Below are 14,099 nucleotides of genomic sequence, written 5' to 3' on the forward strand. Positions count from 1 at the left end.
GGAAAGGGTCAGAAATGAGGCTGGAGAGATTCAGGGACTAAACCACAGAGGGCCTTTTGTGCGCTGCAAAGCAGTTTGGACTTCTGCCATGGGAAATCACTGAAGGGTCATAAAAAGGGAGTAAAATGATCATCAGATTTGCATTTTCGAAAAATCACTCTCACGGTAGTGTGAAGGATGTCCTTGACAGGTTGCTGTTGGGGACAGGGTGACCAGTTAGGAGGCCATTGTACAAGTATACGTGAGAGACGATGAAGGCGCAGAGCAAGACGGTAGCAGGGGATTAAGTGGAGTGGGCAGTTTCAAAAGATATTTAAGAGATGAAAATGACTGGCAACGGAGAGTAAGGTGGAAGGACAAGTCAGAGTGTATCACCCTGGTCTCTGGGCATCTGGGAGGGGGGCGTGGTCATTAACCACGTGAGGGAATACAAGATACGAAGTCAATTTGGGTAGACGGCTGAGTGTGTTTCTAAACCCAGTGGGATTTAATATCTGAGAGTCTTGTGCCAGAACAATGGGTATCCTTCAAAGTCTTCCTTCTCCTCTTTCGCCTAATACTGTTTCAGCTGAGCACATAGCCACCTACGAGTAACCACAATGCCCAGGCTCCCTCCCTCCATGTGACTAAGCTCTTGATAGTAGAAGAGGAACCAAAGTGTGCAATCTCTGTCATGTGCTTAAAAAAAAAAAAATGTTGCATTTCTTCTTGGATAACCAGGAGCTGGGTTAGCTTTAACTGTGCCAAAGGGACAACCCCTTAAAGGATGGCAGGAAAACACTACGGAAAGAACCAAAGGGTGAGTGAAGCAGATAGGCTGGACAAGCACTCCACTCCAACCACTTATTCTAGGGGGGGAAGAAACCTACTTACTTAATCCATTGTATCCTGGAGGCTTATTTAAGAGAGCTTACTTTATGGCCTGAATAACAGACTTTCAAGTAGGGAAATCTGGTAGGCAACTACCTACTAGATAATAGTCTGGACCTCCCAAAAGAGGTCTGGACCAACGATGGAGAACTGATACCTGCTAGCATGTAGACAGTAGTCAAAACCATGGGAATAGAATAAGAGAACATTCTGAAGATGGACTTGGGTTTGCATCTAGGCCCCACTTGTTATTTTTTAAGTGATTTTGAGTCAGTTACGTCTATGAGCCTGTATTATATAAGCCTGTAATAATACTTGTATTAATTAAGGTCACCCTAGCTGCTATAACAATAAATCTCTACATCTCAGTAGCTTATTTATTTATTCAAAGAAATTTACTTCCCATTTATGTCAAGTCCAGTTGCATGCTGACTAGGACCCAGGCTCCTCTATCTAGTGACTCTTTCTCCTGTAGGACCTTGAAGTCCTTTGTTTACAGCCTTTCTCCTTCTATAGTCCATGGTGGAAAGGGCACACGTGCTCCTAACCACGTTAGCCTGGAAGGTACATAAACATTTCATTGTTGAGAACAAGCATTTGGCCCCAACAAAGGTAAAAGGGCCTAGGAAATATGGTAGTACCCGCCTTGGCAGTCGCTCCCCAGCAGAAACGCTACACAATGGAAATGGTACCGGAATCTTGGTGAACAGCAACCTTGAAAGTAATGTCTTCTGCTTATTGCAAGGATGAAAAGTGAAAATGGATGGATAATACACCTGACAGTATATCATGGCTAAAGGGCCCTCAATAATGTTAAGTCCTACCTTTTTCTCTGTTGGTTTCCCCTCTTCTTCCATTCCCACATACACTTCTTCTGTGTCCCAAACAGGCCTTATATGTTCCCACTTCTGTGTCTTTATTCACATTCTTGTCTTATATATAAAGCCCTACGCCCATTTCTTCTCTTTGCTGCTCCACCAAAGCCACCTCTATCTATTTTTACAGACCAATCTCACAGCAATCTCCTGCAGTCAGTTGTTTCTAATTCTTCATGGCCAGATTAAACTCCTTTGAACCACCATCACCATGCTTAAAACTCTTCCTGTAGCACTTACCAGACAGCTGTATGATATCATAACAATATATGTTTTTACCCTTCCTGACTACCTCCCAGCCTAAGCTGTAACCTCCCTGAAGACAGCAACTGCATTTAACTCCTCTTGTTCAAAGTGACTAAAAGAGTAAACTGAATTTAGACTTTGAATTCCAGAGACCAACACTTAGAGATCTGATATCCCCTCACAAAGAATGAAAAGGTTAACATTTATTTAGGCAACTCTAGAAAGGGGGGGACAAAAGCAGTTTGTCTTAAGTATTTATATATGCAGGTGATGACCACTTGAATTATTGGGAAACTGCTCCATTTCTTTATTTTATTTTGTATATCCATGAACAAGCATATGGTAAGATCTGCCTTTGAATAAAGCATGTACTTAACGAACAATAAAGCAACATATCTTTAAATATTATGATAACTAAGAACAACAAACAATTCTGAAGAGACTTCTTTAAGAACTCTCCACATTCATGAATCAAGGTGGTGATGTGGCAATTCTCCGGGTAATTTGATAAATGTCAACAACCAAACTATTTAAATCCACTCATCAGGGGAACTCACCACTGTGAGTTACCTGAGCCAAGTCACTTTGTTCTTTTTACATAGAGTCACTGCCTGAGAAAAAGACGAACAAGGAAGAAGAAAAAAAAACCTGGGAGTCATTGGACTTAGGCAGCCTGCTGAAAATGCCTATATTTTCCGTTTCCCAACAACTATCCTGGTATAAGCAGGCAATGCATAGAAAGGAAGTATTTTTCAGCAAATAATCTAATGACATGCACCTAGTCAAAGGCCGGGTGCACCTCCAGTAATATCCAGTCTTCCGTGTAGGGAGACTGGCAAGTGGTTCCCATTAAATGGTACTCTTCCTGCACCCAATGCTCCAAGGTGGACTCAGAATCTCTGGAACATGTGGAAACGATTCTTCTGCCTTCGCCGCTCTCCAATTGAGAGACCAGAGACACACCCAGGGATCCGCTCCGTGTTCAAATTCACACCTGACCCACCTCTGAAGACAGCCCAAAGCTGATCTATATCCCTGGACACTAGGTCTTTGGCCGAAGTCTGCCCATTGCTCACCCCACTGTTCACTAGGCTATCAGAACAATACTACCCTGTGGGCTGGGGCTGCAGTGGGGGTCCACTTTTATAATAGCCCCCCTTTCTCTACCAGTGCCACAGATTTGAGCCTTCCAGGGCACAGGATTTCACTGGAACGTGTAAGGACAGTGTGTTCCAAATGGTGTTCTGTAGAGTACTAGACGTAGGAGGTGACCTTCACCCAAAGGATGCTACAATACGTCTAGAAGACATCACATACAATAATCCTCTCTCATATATTTACAGCACATATTAGGTATGTTGAAGGCTCTGAAATGTACCTGTCTGAAGAAATCTGTTAAACCCATTATTTCACACATTTTTCTACAAAGAAAGCTTTTGGGGCAAAACATCTGTTAACGTCTTTCCTCAATAGACTGGGTTCCAGGAGGTCAGTGTTCCTTCACTGTTGCTCATCACATACTTCACATGGTATTAGACATTTTAATAAGTATTTGCTGAATTAATGAAAATCCCGTGGAAGCAGGGTCCTACAGAACATGCTTTATAAAACGAGGTGATAAAAAATCCCACTTCTATGGAATATTTCAAATAAGAACAACTTCCCCAAGTGGGAAGATCTCTTTGAATCTCTTATTTAAATCCCAATTTGTGAGGTAACTATTAAGAGTACACTGGCATTTCTTGTTTGTGGTCAGAAGATTTCTTTTTTCTCTTCCAACGATCATAGTGTCAAACTGACCTAACCAAATATTTCAACATTTTTAGTATCTAGACCTGCGAACCCTAACATATACTGTGTATAAATATATTGAGGGGACTATTAAGATGGCTGAATCCTAGGGATTCAGTATTTCTAAAGCAGGTCCTAGGATTCTACACTTTATACAAACATCTCAGGACATTGTGACATGGGGATTCAGGGGAAAAACACTCTCAAATATGCAGATCAAGAGACGTGGAAGAGGAGCCTTTGACTTGGTATCAGAAGCCTGGGTTTGAGCCCCGAATCTGTACCCTCACTACCTGTGTGGTCATGGGCAGTCACCTCTAAGTCTCACTTTCCTCCCTATGGGATTCACAATATTTCTCTGAACCCATCTACCTCGCTACTTTCCCACCCACCTCATAGCGTGAAAAGCCAGCCGGTAGTCAACACACACTGTGTGCTGAATCAGCAAGTTCACCATCATTCTACAGTAGTCAACAAACTAATCACAGGAAGTGTTCAACACATAAGGTGTTTCTGCTGATGATTTAAAACAGATAAAACAGGGCTGGACCAATGGTACTGTGTGTATCCATGTCAAGCCACCCGACAAACTTCCACAGAACACTTGACTCAGGCTTATGGACCCAATATTGGCCAAATCACGGTGAAAGCCCAGCTACGTGACACTGAACACAATGCACTGAATATTAAAATACTTCCCCTGCTTGGTACCAGACCTCTGAAAAGTGGACTCTTCACTCTTAAGTTGGCAAACAGCTAGAGTTAACTCTTTGATTGGCACCTACACATTCACAAGAGGAAAGTTCTTGCTTACCAAGGATCCTCATTAATAATAATTAACCATGTTCAGAAATTAGGATGCAGTGGAATATATATAATGATAATACAGTATTTGGCATCTTTAATTCTCTCTCCATTCAGAAGATTCTTCTGGAGCCTGTAGCATTCGGGGTAATCGCTATGAACACTCGTCAGTCACACTGCATGAACCAGTCTTTTGAAAACCCAAGACAGAGGGTGGATTGTTTCCCAACTGTGTGGTATATTCTGAAGCCTGCTTTTTGGAATAGATCTGATACTGCCTGTTATTTACCTTTTGTGTCTAAAACAATGAAACAAACTCTTTCCTGACTGAAAGATACCTGCCTAAAAGACTAATGATTAAAGATTTCCAATGGGTGGTAAAAAAAATTTTTCCTGTATGTTAATTGATATTATTCTGTGAGTGTTGGTTTTTGTTGCCTTTCTGATTTTAAACTTCTAAATTTTACAAGTACTTGTTCCTCACCTCAAGTACTCAGTGGGTAGCCAACCGATCTCTCTCGCTCACTGATCTGCAGTTAATGATAGCAGCCAGAGAACTCTGCCAAACTAAATTCATGCCATGATGTTTATTTTCTATATTTATTATTGCCTTCCTGCTTACTATTTTGATTGTGATCTATTTTCCTTGCCTGGGGCTCATGTTAGCGGTGACAAGTGTGACTGATTACAGGACTCACGCAAGTAAACAAGTGAATGAATCAAGCGAAGTCGGGCGACCCCATCAACAGATGGCAGGGACCACTGGACCCCCGCTGGCTGTTGCCGGGAGAGAATGCCGCAGTGCGGCCCCAGCATTCCTAGACGTTCCAGTGTTTCAAGAGAAGTCTGGCAAATAAGAGGTACTCAGTAAACACTGATTAAATCCATTAATACAGAGACTCCAATTTTCATCTGAAATCTCAAGATTTTAAACGTAACCAACAGGATGGAGTCGTAAGAACGTGGACTCTGGAGCCAGACTACCTGGGTTTCAAAAATCGAACTCTGCCACTTACCAGCTATATGATTTGGGCAAGTTATATAAAATCTCCACGTTTCCCTTTTCTCACCTATAAAATGAGGGGAAATCGTACCTACCTCATAGGGTTGTTTGCGGACTTAAGTTTTTAACATTTATTAAATCTTAAGGCAATATCTGGTACGTTGTAAGTGCTACACAAACAAGAAAACACAGTAGAACTTCAAAATGCCTTATCATTTTCGCAAGTATTAGTCCCTTTTTCCCCACCATAACTGGGGGATGAAGGTGTTACCCTGCAGAGAAGGAAACTCAGTTTCCCTCAAGATCTTTCAGGGCTGTTCAGGATGACAGCCATGCATGTGGGTCATGCAAGAACTCCATGTGTGGACACTTAGAAAGAGTCCAGTGGTTTGCCCAATACGATATTCCATAACATGGCAGATGTCAGAATCCAGTCCATGAGTTCCAATGAACAGAATCAGAGATGTGTCCATCGGTGTTCACCATAAGCTTTCTTCCTCAATAACTAAATAAGGAAATTAAATGAAGAGCTGGTTCAAACCACTGTTTGTTTTTTTTTTAACCCATAAATTAATTACCTAAAAACAGCCAAATTGAGATAATCGGCAAAGCCTCAACACTTAATAATGTCAATTTCTGTTCTTCCTCTTTCATTAATTTTTGTTTTTAACATGTTTTGCAATAATTTAGTTTCTCTTCTCTCTGACTCCAAGACCTTTCTCCCAGGAATTTTACAAGTATATCACCTGACTACACAGCCTGTGTGTGGCTGTGTGTTAAAAACTGCTAGGCTAGAAACACCTTTTCTTTGATCTTCCTGGTTGTTGTTGGTTTAAAGCATATCCTGAACGTTATTTAAACAGAGGAAACTATTTGAAATTTCTTGGTAGATGAATTTGATAATGATAATTTAAAAAAAAACTACTGTCATCCTGAGATAAAACATCTCATTCAGCAGGTCCTGAATAACACAGGACTTCTTTGAAGAAAAAGGTCAATGTAGCCATAGCTGTTTCCTTTTCTTGTACAACAGCAGTAACTTTACACACTCCCTGATAATCTACATTTGATAAATTTGCTCTCTCGCATTACAGAAGAGTTTTCTCTTTTTTTAGGGTTTAGCATTTTAAATTTTTATTTTGTCTTGTGTTTAATCTGAGTTTTAGCATGGGTGAGGAATGTACCTATTGTTAAAAATAACTTCTACTAAATTGGACTTTATCAAAATTAAAAACTTTTATGAATTGCAGGGCAATACCAAGCAGGTGAAAAACAACCCAGAGAAAGGGAGAAGATATAAATATTTGCAAATCGTATATCTGCTAAAGATCTATTATTCAGAATACATAAAAACTCTTATAATTCAACAACAAAAAGACAAACAACCAATTTCAAAGGAGGCAAAGACAGTGAATAGACATTTCTCCAAAGAAGGTATTCAAATGGCCAACAAGCACATGAAAAGGCACTCAGCACCATTAGTCATTAGGGAAATGCAAATCAAAACCACAGTGAGATACCACTTACACCCACTAGGGTGGCTTTAATTTTTTTTAATAAAATAAATATTTAAATAAAAATAAATATTTAAATAAAAAAATAAAGATTAAAAATAAATATTTAAATAAAATAGATGTTGACAAAGATGTGGAGAAGTTGGACCTCTCAGACATTTTTGGTAGGACTATAAAACTGTGCAACCACTGTGGAAAGCAGTCTGGCGATTCCTCAAAAAGTTAAACGCAGAGTTAGGAAACGACCGAGCCAAGATCTGAAAACATAGGTTCAAACAAATTTTGTAATGAATGTTCACAGAGCATTATTCATAAGAGCCGAAAGGTGGAAACAACCCAAATGTCCATCAACACAACGTGGTATGTCCATAAAATCCAATATTATTCAGCCATAAAGAAGAAGGAAGTACTAACACATACTACAACAGGGATGAACCTTGAAAATACTCTGTTAAGGGAAAGAAGTCAGGCACGAAAGGCCAAATGTTAAATGATTTCAGTTATAAAATGTGCACAACAGGCAGATGCATAGAGACAGAATGCAGATTAGTGGTTGCCAGAGGTGGAGGTGGGAGAGGGAGAGATTGCCTAATGGGTACAAGGTTTTCTTTTGGGGTGATGAAAATGTTCTGGACTTAAATAGTGGTCATGGTTGCACAGCACTGTGAATATAGTAAAAAGCCATTATGTTCTATGCTTTAAAACGACTTAAATGTTGGATTTTACGGTATCTAAAATTTTGCCTCCTTAAAAAAAAAAAAAATACTGGCTTGAATCCCCAGTAGGTAAAGCAAGAGCTTCTTCTTCCCTGCAAAGTAACTTCACACGATACCTCACTCAAATAATGTTAAGGAGTGAAATATTGCATCTAGAAGATCAGTGGCTGACAAGCTGTCCTATTTCCTCTATTTCACTAGGCCATTTGTCATTAACCCTTTTGCTCTTGAATGGCATTCTTGGTTCATCAGTTTCCCTGTAAAAACACCAACTTTTCCAATGTTACATTTCCACTTCCAGATGTTTCCTGTTAATAGTTTAGCCAATTTAGCCAGCACTGACCGATTAATGAACATATGTGGGAACCTTCTCTCTTCGAAATTACATTAAAATGCTTATTTAAAATAATAAAATATTTTATGACTCTGGTAAGAAGAGTGATGTGATTTATCATAAATCAGTAATTTGAATCTTAATGTACATGAGATAAATGAACAGGAAACAATGACATATAGAAAAAACTTTTTAAATTGGAGAAAAACTAATCATTCAGTAGGCCTCCCTGAAAAAGAAGATATATATTTTATATACATATGTTTTATATTTATAAAATATATATCTTTTCTTCCAAAAAGAAATGTCTTTTTAACTATTAAAATATAAACAATAAAATAGCAATTATACAAATGGGTCAGTAGAATGTATTATATGCTCCAAATTTAATTTTTCTGAGCTGCAAACTTTCATGTCAACTAGGTTATATAAAGGGAAATGTCGAAAGAATTTTAAAGTTGGAAAAAAATCTCCTCTGAATCTATAAACAATCTGTATTTGTTAAGCAGTTGACAGCAGACACCGTTACGATCAGAGGATATAATTGTAAAGAAGCATGACAAAGTTACATGGAAAGTTCTGCAAATAAATCTAGCTGCCAATGGATTTCAAAGATACAATTTCCTGAAATTACGTTAAATACCTAAGCTATGATTTTTTAAATCTCAAAGAAAATTTCTACATAAAAAGCCACGTGTATCTTTCGTGACATGTCTACTTAAACATTAATATGACTGGGTTTATTCCACAGAGGCAGAAGGAAACAAAAGAGCAAGTATTTAGATAATATGAGTTTTAAAAAAAAGCCCCTCACTTTCATCTCAAGTAAGCTTCTCTTTCAGGTGAAAGCAACGATGGTTTTAGCCAGAACCACCTGGAGAATTGCAGAGGGAATAACCCTGTCTCACAGAAGCTAAGCATATCTGGTTCATGTACTGTTATTGCAAGGAAATTTGAGAAATATAGAAACTGAAACCAACTGTTGAAGGTGAACAAGAACTAGATGAAAAGAAATGTGGATATTTTATGTCAAAATTAAGTGAGATGGAAGAGTGCACAGAAGACTTTACAGATAGCATATGTATTCGATGGTCCAATTCTGAAAATGCTTGGCCAGAATATACATCTGAACGTGTGGCCAAAATAGTCACGTAAGTGGAGAATTCTTTTTCCTCATTTAAGGGGGAAAAGTGAGGTTAAACTGGTGAAACACAAGAGGCAAGCATGGAGTTAATGGAACTTGTTTGCCAAGCAGAGCCACTTAGATCTTCTCTGGGTTCTCCTTAACCCCTCTTTCCGCTGGTGTTGCAGACCTCAGCTCTTTGCCCAGGTATGTGCAAATTTATGATCCACTGCAATCTTGGAAAGAGACTGAACTCAGCTCCTCTAAGTTTTCACTTCTTCATAAGAGAAGCCTCGTATAAAGAACAGCACAAAAGCTAGGAATTGGAATTGCTGGAGTCCTGGGGTTACTGACCCGAGAAAGACTGGTGATGGGCATAGGGAAAGGAACTGCTCCAGCTTTTAGGAAAAGTGACCCCTCCCTTCATCCATCCACACACACCCAGCAGAGTCAAAGGTGTATCTGGGGAAAGGGATAGAGAGGCACTGGAGTGGGTCCTAACCTCTGCTTTAGGGCCCAGATGACCCAGTAGCGCAGCTCAGGGCACTATGAAAAGCACAACTTAAGGACTGTCAGGTGTTTATGATCTAAGATCATTTAAGAAGGGCAAGGCCTGCTCACAGGTGGGCACAAGTGGCCTTCTCTGCCAAGCCCCCCGCCCCCGTCTCCATCACGTGTTAGGGCTTATAGGTCACAGACCTGAAGAATTTGTTAAGAGGACAGTCCCTAGTCCTGTCTCCTTCCAGGGTTCCTTGAAAGCATGACCTATTTGGAGAGAGTGTAATTTCTTCTTCCATGCAGGTAAGTTCACTTGGAAACTAAGCGGCCTCCCCGTTCTCCGCCCTCACCTCCCCTTCCCTACACACAAAGTTTATTCTCTTATTTTGTCTGGATGGTGGTAGGTCATTTTTACTCAATCTGAGGAAGAGAACTGGGGGTCTTTCCTATCTAAAGCCCCCGCCTGCGGGTAAAGCCTCCGGAGTCTGGAGGCCCCGCAACAGAGGCAGAGCGTGGCAAGGCAGGGACGGGAAAGAATCTGCAGCCGGAAGGGAGAAAAAGAAGGGTCCAGGGCTATCGCACGCACAGAACTAAGCCAGAGCCCAGGACAAGTTTATTTTACTTCGCTGAGCCCCAAAAGCTCCCAAGTTCTAAGATCCCGTCAGAGACGGGGGAAAAGCCCTACTGGTTCCCCAAATTCCTGAAAGTACAATGATTTGGGCAAGGACTCCTCTCCCACCGGCGTCCCGGAGCCCGCGCGCAGCGCGCCCCTGCCGACCCCAGGTTCTGTGCAGAAGTAGAACCGCAGGGGTTGCGGCGAGCGCACGCTGGGCCTTCTCCGTTTTTGACTAGCTCCTGAGCGAAGCGTGTCGCACAGCCCTGGGGACAGGGAATTTGCATGTGGCTGAGGGTCGCGAGCTGGGGAAACTGCGCAAGTGAATCAAACCGCGGGCAGAGGCGCATCCACCAGCCGACCAACGTCAGAGAACTTGGGGTGAGGGTGGATGCTCTTGGGCTAACTCCAACGCTCTCTCGAAACATCGTGCTCTTTTCCAAGGAGGCAAGGAGGAAGACAGCTAGCTAGAGCACACCTTCCCTTTTATCCTGTCTTTTCTCTGACTCATTTCCTTTTAACTTCCATCTTTCTTACTTTGATCTCGCTGTCTCCTTCCCTCCTTTTTCTTCCTCTTAGGACTTAACGAAAAGCCTCCAGACTCACACAAACCCGTGACAGGAGAGCCGAGTGGCATTTACTCTCGGGGAATGGGCTGGGAGGAGAGATACTAAGACATCGCACCCCCAATCCCTGAATTCCTACCTTTATGGGTCCCTGCCGCTAGTTTCTGGCTATAAAATTGTAATCAATTTGCCATCTACGCATAACCCCGCCTGCGGCCCAGGGATAGAAGGAGAAACCTGCCTGTGCTTTTAACTTGGCAGTCGAATTTCTGAAAGCTGTTTTGGGCGGGCCGGGGTGAGAATCCGAGCAGCTCTGGACCAGGGAGGGGCGGCCCCCATCCGGTCTGAGCCAGATGGTCCCTGCAGAGTGAGCAGAGGGGGGAACCTGTGCTCAGACCCCTTCCCCGTTTCTGTGCCGGGAACCCTGGGTGCACGCACTTTGGAAAGTCAAGTCCCCTCTGGGGCACCGCCACAGACCGGTGCTGAGATTTCGCTCAACACCAGTCTATCCACAGGCAGACCGAGCGCTCTGGGGAGGTGGCCGCAGGGGGATTGTGTGCTATCCACCGTGAGAGGAGATATTGGTGGCGGGTAAGAAGCTAATCAGCGAGGGCACAGGGCCCTGAGCACGCGACCAGCGAGGCCGCAGTTGTTCCCTCTCTGGTTCCTAACTTCTCTCCACTTCAGCGCTAGGGCTCAGATCTCTGGCCAAACGGTTCCGAGCCCCCGGTTATTTTCAGTCACAGCCTTCTCCACCCCCCAAATGTCGCACCTGGTCTCTGGGGTGAAAGGGTGGTTTGAAGAGTCCTGCGCGAGGCTCATGGCCGCCGCCGCGCGCCTGCGGGAAAGCCGGCCGGGCCGCGGCCCCGAGCGCATAGCCCTTTCCCGAGCCACGCGCGCGCGCATGCCGCTCCTCTCGCCCGGGGCTCGGGAACATTTCCTGCCTGCCAGGCTCCCCGCCCGCTTGACTTCTGGGTTCTAAAAACACAGAAGCATCGTCTAAGGCGCTGGCAGGTAGAAAAGGGAGACAAGGTCAAGGCCCACGGACGGCCACGATCCGCTTGCGCCCTTGCTGTCTCCGCGAGTCCTGTCCACCGCCGCGGGGCAGAAAGGTTGTCGCAGCGCCCAATTCTACCTGTAATTCAGGGACTTGAGTCTATTTCCCGACTACCCTCGGCCAGCGCCCACAATCTTCCCTCCTTTCGCCCGGGGCGGTTTAAGTCATCTGCCCCCCCCCCGCCCCCCATTGTAGAGGGATGGTTCCAAACAGCGAGGCTTCGTGAGCACCGCATTCCCATCCTGCAGTCGGTCGGTACCAAGGCAAAAGGAAAGGTCTCGCTCTGAACGCGCCTCGTCCCCTTCCGCCGCGCGCGGGGCCGCGCTCCAGGCGGCCTCCGGTACGCGCCTCCCCCTCCCCCAGACCCACAGAGTTTTCTTCTTTAGGAAACAGACGTGCCCAGCCCACCCCGCCTCCCACGTAAAGACCAGTCGCCTTTTTTGTGCCCAAACTCAGCTGGAAGTTGAGAGCAGGGGAGAGTCAGAGAAGCACGGAAATAGACAATGAGGAAGGAGAAATCAAAGCGGGAGGAGGGAGAAGAAAGGAGCTGGAGGTCGCAGGGGCAGAGGCGGAGGCCAGCCCTAGGGGCGCTGGGCCGGCGGCCGAGCGGCAGCGTCTCCCCCGCGTCCGCCCGCCCGCCCGCGCGCGCGCCGAGCCCGGTTAGGCGCGGACTCACATGGTCGGACTGCAGAGCCGCTCTCTCAACTACTGCCAGTGGGTGGTTTCGGGGCTGCCCGCGAGGTGCCCAGCTGCCTGCGGCGTGAGGGCAGAAACAGAACAGTACAGATCACGGGACACGACCGAGACGGGCCGCTCGGCGCCGCGGGGACTTCTCTCACTTTGCAAAGGAAGCGGGCACGGGGATTCGGGCTGCCGAGTGTAGCCTATAAATAGCGAACTTTTAGACCGAATCAACTAACAAATGAGAGGCGCGGGCGTAAATTTGCGCCGGATCCCCCTTTCCCGGGATGACCCTCCCTCCCTCCGCCTCCCCCCACACATCCCTCCGCCGCAACTCTCCAGGCAGGATTTGGGAGGGGGACAGATTGGGGGGGATGGGATTTAGTTTTATTAGAATTTCCAGTAGTTCTGTTATTTTTGCAAGGAGGGGGGTTACTCCGCCTCTTTGGCTCCCCCCACCGCAACCCCAGTTGGGCACTAGAGGCACCAGCTGGGAAGGGCAAAGGCCCGGGAGAGCGAGGATCCTAGGGGTTGGCTGTAGAAGCAGGGACGGGGAAGGGCACACGGAGCCGGGTTCCCCCTGGGATTACGTGAGGAAAGCGGGATACTGCCAGAATTTGAGGTTTTCTTGAGCCGCCAGGACGGGAATTTAGATAACCCCGTGTTTGGGAGGGAACTGCGACACAGTGAGGGCAGAAGGCACAAAGGAGTTCGTAGAGTGTAGGTTTCCTCTCCCGGGGTCAACCGTAACACGCCAGGGCTAGCAACACCCTCCCCCCGCAGCAACTTTACTTGACCTCGGTCATGACCCGCCGAGGTTACGGAGGCGTGCCCCGGGGTCACGTCCTCGCTCGCCCGGGGGCCGCAAACTCAGAGGCAGCGCGCCCTGCCCGGTGGCGCCCCGGGGCCGGCCGCCTTTTCGCCGAGCCGGCGCACACCTGCCGACCGGAAGAGATCCTTGTGACTGTGAGTCCTGACGGCCACTCGCCGCCCACCCTCCCGCTTTCCTTGAGCCAGGGCCAGACTGCGAACGCTGATTGGGTTAGTAAGACTTTCATTTTTATGCCAGGTGCTTTCTCAAAAATAAACCCACCCCCCGAGAACGACAGACGCTAGCTCTCCACTCCAAACTCCCCAATTCAAGAGTTTGCTTCGCTAAATGTATCCTGGGTGTCTCACATCAACCAGAGTCAATGGTATGGTCTAATAGGGTTGGCTGTGGGGGGACTGAGAAATTGAGGACGCTGCAGGTGAAAGGAGGTTGCACGGATTCTCTTTGGAGGCTCCATAGTCGAAGCAAGGCCTGTAGAGCAGGGAGCCAAGCCCGCCCAAGGGGCCTAAAGACGGCCTCAAGCTGGGGGAGAGGGGAGCCGGAGAACTGTGGCGCTCTTTCTTTTCACTGCCTGCC

The 14,099-nt window shown here is 45.4% G+C and overlaps 1 protein-coding gene across 1 annotated transcript in view; it reads right to left on the reverse strand.

The window, feature by feature from the left end:
• The window catches only part of ESRRG (estrogen related receptor gamma), a 641,560-nt gene extending 628,736 nt beyond the window's left edge, over positions 1-12,824 (reverse strand). The window contains exon 1 of the mRNA XM_082656047.1: positions 12,687-12,824. The gene's annotated coding sequence lies outside the window, so the exon portion shown is untranslated. The remainder of the gene's footprint in view (positions 1-12,686) is intronic.
• Positions 12,825-14,099: the final 1,275 nt, after the last annotated feature.

This window comes from Grampus griseus (assembly GCF_964374135.1).
Source record: "Grampus griseus genome assembly, chromosome: 1".
NCBI lineage: Eukaryota > Metazoa > Chordata > Mammalia > Artiodactyla > Delphinidae > Grampus > Grampus griseus.